Consider the following 4,812-nt stretch of genomic DNA (forward strand, 5'->3'; position numbering starts at 1 on the left):
AGAAGTTCTCCCAGACAACTGAAGAACCATATTGACTCGTTCCACCGTGTTTTAAAATATGCAAATCCAACATTTAGATCAAGCGCTGCTTTGATCTTCTGGGGAGATTAAAGATACGTCTGAGTTCCCTTTGAAACCTCTGAGAGGCGAGAAGCCAGCCAGGCAGCCTGCTGTGGAGAGCCTCTGGCTGCGGTCCGGTCAGGAGGGGGTTAATAATAAAGGGGAGGTTGGAGAAGCCTTCCTGAAAGTCACGTGGTTTGTGCCAGGAAGGGGGGGTGGGGGGGGAGGAGGGAGGGTGGGGGGGACGAGCGGGGGGAGGAGTCTGGAGCGTGTTGCCGTAGAAACTGAATCCTCAGTTGGCCGGTGTGAAGTCAGCAGTGTAATATTAGGCGGTGACTGCAGTTAGATGCTGCTGGTGGTGTGAGGTGGGTGGATGTGTGGGGAAAGGAGGGTGTGTGTGTGTGTGTGTGTGTGACTCACACTGGAGGACGCACTCTGCATTCTAATGGACTGACACATGTGAAAGCACTCACACAAATACAGTACTCTCTCTACACCTTCCTTTGGCTACATCACCTCAAACCTTCAATTCACGGTCACTTTCTTATGTTAGAGTCTCCTATTTTTCTCCGATGCTACTCTTCTACTATGGCCCAGCATTATCCTCTTCCACTCTGCTTCAGAACATATAATTAATTCATTATGTCAATGGAAGATCCATTAGTGTATGTCTTGGTGGCTTGCTTCACTTGCATGCGTTGATACAGGGCATCTATTAGGGGGAACCAAATGCTTAGACAGGCTAGTAAACTATAGCCATGTAATTGGTGACGGTATAATTGCATAGCACACGTAGCAATTAAAGCGATAATATGTGTAAACCATGCTCAAGATTATCATTGGATTAACTACACTTCCCAAATGCCCTTGAGTGTAGAGGCTCACCAGCTGTTACAGGGGAAGTGTTAATAATTATGCGGAGGGTTTTAGGGTTGTTGTTTTGAGGGTCTTTTCTTTTAGCCACAGGGGAATCAGTTTGTATCTCATTAGATTTGTTGTGGGGAAATTTTTCTCTCTCAGGGTGTGGGACAATAGAGCATAAGCAGCAACACTAAACAGATATTTTCTCAAACGAAGAAATGTGAATCCTAACACCCCCTCCCCCCCCAAAAAAAATTTAGATTTATGAAGCCTCGGGGTTGACAAAGGCAATTCATTACAACAGCTAACACACTTGGCTGTGAGAGTGAGACAACCAAAATGTGTAAAATTACTATTATGTTTATTGATTCTCTTAATTCATGCATACATCTAGCACTTCCTATAATACTGTGACATTACATGTAGGCCCGATGGGAGGAACAGTGGCTGGAATAATATTTTTCATTTTATGGTCATGAATTATTAATGTCATAATGTAAAGGTCATTTGATAGCATACAAATTTACATCATCCCATGTCTATATATTTTTTTTTACTGGCTTGGTTATGTATGAAATCCCATTTCAGCCAATGTGATGTGGAAAAAACAAAGATCCTTTAAGTCATTATAATGAGAAACTATCTCAAAATAAAGACTTACTTATCTTGAAATAATGACTTAGTATCTCAAAAGAATGACCTAGTATTTCAAAACAATGGCTTTGTATTGCAAAATAATGACTTAGTATAGAAACCTTCTCAAAATAATGACTTAATATCTCAAAAACTAATTAATCTCATTATTTTGAGATACTGAGTCATTATATTGAGAAAGATTCTCATTATTTTCATTATTTTGTACAGAAGTGTAATGCATTGACTTGAGAAAAACAAATCTGCTCTGTTTTTCCTTATTTAAAGAGATCTCAGAATTATGAGATACATTTTTATGAAGAAACAATTCTGCTCTGTTTTACTGTCAGTTTCTCATTATAATGACTTACAGAATGTTTTTTTCCCCCCATGACATTGGCAAGAATGGGCTTCCATAGTTATGCCAACTAAGCAAACCTCTACTAACAATAAAGAGAAACAATTTCTATAATTTGTGTGTTCATTAACATAATCAATATCCAGTTATGAACAATGAATGCACTGCTTGAGCACAAGTAATGAGAAGCTTTAAACATTGAACATATAATATGTTTTCATATATTGTGTATACAAATGTTTCCTCAACAAAACATTCTGCCATTCAAAATAGCCACTGCAGTGTTATAACGTAGGGAGATGTGACGTACACTTGCTTTATTGCAAATAAATGACTTTTTGACTGCTTTGCCCTTACTTTTAAGGAGAGCCAAGGCAGATTCATTTCCCATCATTGCTCCGTGTAAAGCTGGAAGCTGCAGGGAAAATCACAGGCAGTGTGACGTTTTCTTGGTCACCACCCTCAAATGTATCTCATGGTTTGGGGCAAGCCAATGGGGGGCAGGCTGGGATGTCTGATATATTGCTGGCTGGTCAGCGATGTAGGAGGCTGTCTGATGAACATTATCTTCAATGCTTGTTTTTTTCAGTTTGCCTGTGACCATGACTCATTCGATTTTTGGGAAAAAAGGGGCTGCCACAGAACCCCTCCCCCCAAGGCAAAACCAAACCAGATATCTCCTGATTACCTTTTGTTTCAGAATATCTCTTTATATTGTCTGTCAATTGAAGCCAGTGGATGTCTTTTTTAGGATTGTGATCCCTCAAATGGCCTTACTATGGCCTTAGTGTGAACATGGTTTATGAGCAGTTCAATCCAAAGGGGATTTTCCCTTTACAGATTTTTAGATTTGAAGATGTTTACAGCTTGACAAGACATAACAAGGATAACAATATTTCACAAGAAAAAAAAAATTAACTACATTTTGTTACCCCTCACATTTATCTTATGTTGACTTCTAAGTTTTCTTCTTCTGTCTTTGCATGTGTCTGTTAGGCAGCAGTAGATATCCAGCAATGTTCTGTAAACACACATAACTTGTTAAAGACAGATGATCTTTTCCTCATTTGCCTAATATATTCATAATAATAAGCGGTAGTGGCATTGTTTCCCAAATTTGTATTCTGGAGGAACAGAAGTCACCAATTATACAGAGTTATGCTAATTACCCACTTGACTGGATCACATATTACCTTTATTAAAAGTCATTAATTCAGCTGAAGTAAAGAGGCCAATTAGCATTTGTTAAGAATGTTAAAAAAAGCGATGGCACATTTAGAATGTGAAGATATAAATGACAAGTGAAAAAGACTATTGTTGCCTCAAAAACAAGTAGCCAACGCAACATAAAAGAAACCATTGTGCAACATGACCCAAGCCAGCTTGTTATGTTGTTTCAGTGCAGAGCGCTGTCCATGGTGCTGATCAGGGGCAATAAGGCCCAAATGGTAAATACAAAAAGTACCTCATGTACTCATTTACCATTTGACTGTGAATGGAATAAGTAGTTGAAAATGGCAGGAAGTTAGAATAGATTGTTTAACTTTAGTTTGATTTTAATCTAGCAATTTTTAGATATTAAGACTCGAAATCCTACAAGATTAAAAGGTTGTACAATTATACGCTGCAGTGTGGCCCTCCAAACTTCTTTCAAAAAACACGTGATTTGCTTTGAGCAAATCCAAAGGTGAGATCTTGGGATATTACAAGAAATAGATGGACCGTGGTCGTCTTTTTCAAGAGAAGCCCCACACCCTGCCCTCTCAGGAAAATGACATTCCCCCCCTCAAATCAATATTTATTGATTTCATTAGGCTGAAATAAAGAGTTGTCAACGTGTCAGGCGAGCGGGTGATAAGCGATCAAGGCCGAGCAGATCAGCAAAGTGATTGACCTACAGCGCCACCTGGTTGTTGTAAAATTTACTACAAATTTAACCTACATCGCACCAAATGCTCTGCGACTCCGAGATTTACCGATTCAAATCTTGTGGTCATGAAAGATCGTCATTGTCCCGAAAGACAGAAATTGTATTCGTATAGTAAAACTGAGAGCATCCGTACACAGACTGTTACTACTAGTACATAATATCACACCGAACGGGATTCCCAGAGATCGGAGGGATTAAGATGCCCCGCAGGAAACTGCAATCATAATTCTAATAGAAAAACCTACCTTTTGCAGGCTCGGTGTTGTTGAATGCAGTGACACGTAGGACTGTTTGGTGTCCACTGTTGGGTCGGGGTGTAAATGAAGAAAGAACAAATTTTCACACGAGAAAACCCGAAAGATGTGATGCCTCTATTCAGCCTGACTAGGCTACTACTGGGGTCCCATCTGGCTAATTACCTTGTCAATAAACCTTGAAGGTAGTACCGCGAGAACGGGAGTTTTGAGTGAGAGCTAAGTCTGACCCTCCTTAACTCCACTTCCAATTCTGCAACACAAAATTGCCTGCATTGATTGCATGCATGCATTGATTTAAATGTTCTATAAAGAGAGAAAAAGGGAGAACGGATCGACACAGAAATCCTCCTACGATCGTAAAGTAAGCCATGCCAAGTCAATAAAAGACCCTGAAAGACTGAAATACTGTAGTGTACTACTGTTGAAATGTTTAAATCATAGGTTAAAATACTAAATTACATGTGTACTATGTTCGAGGGTTTCACAGGTTCGTTTCATTGGTTTCACTTCCTTCAGCGCCCTCTGCTGTCACATTATTTATTTTATTTAAAAAAGCATTCTGATAAACGAGTGGCAAAATATTCCACTTTGCGTAAAATCTCTTTCATATATAATATTGTCTAAATCTGTTTACTTCAATTATGTTATTGTTGTCAAAGTGACTTTAACAAACAAACATCACACCCTTTCCCCCGGTTTTTTCCGGTTCACAA

Source organism: Micropterus salmoides, unplaced genomic scaffold (genome assembly GCF_014851395.1).
Source record: "Micropterus salmoides isolate LMB-PRFRI ecotype aquatic unplaced genomic scaffold, ASM1485139v1 Ms_hic_scaffold_4, whole genome shotgun sequence".
Lineage (NCBI taxonomy): Eukaryota > Metazoa > Chordata > Actinopteri > Centrarchiformes > Centrarchidae > Micropterus > Micropterus salmoides.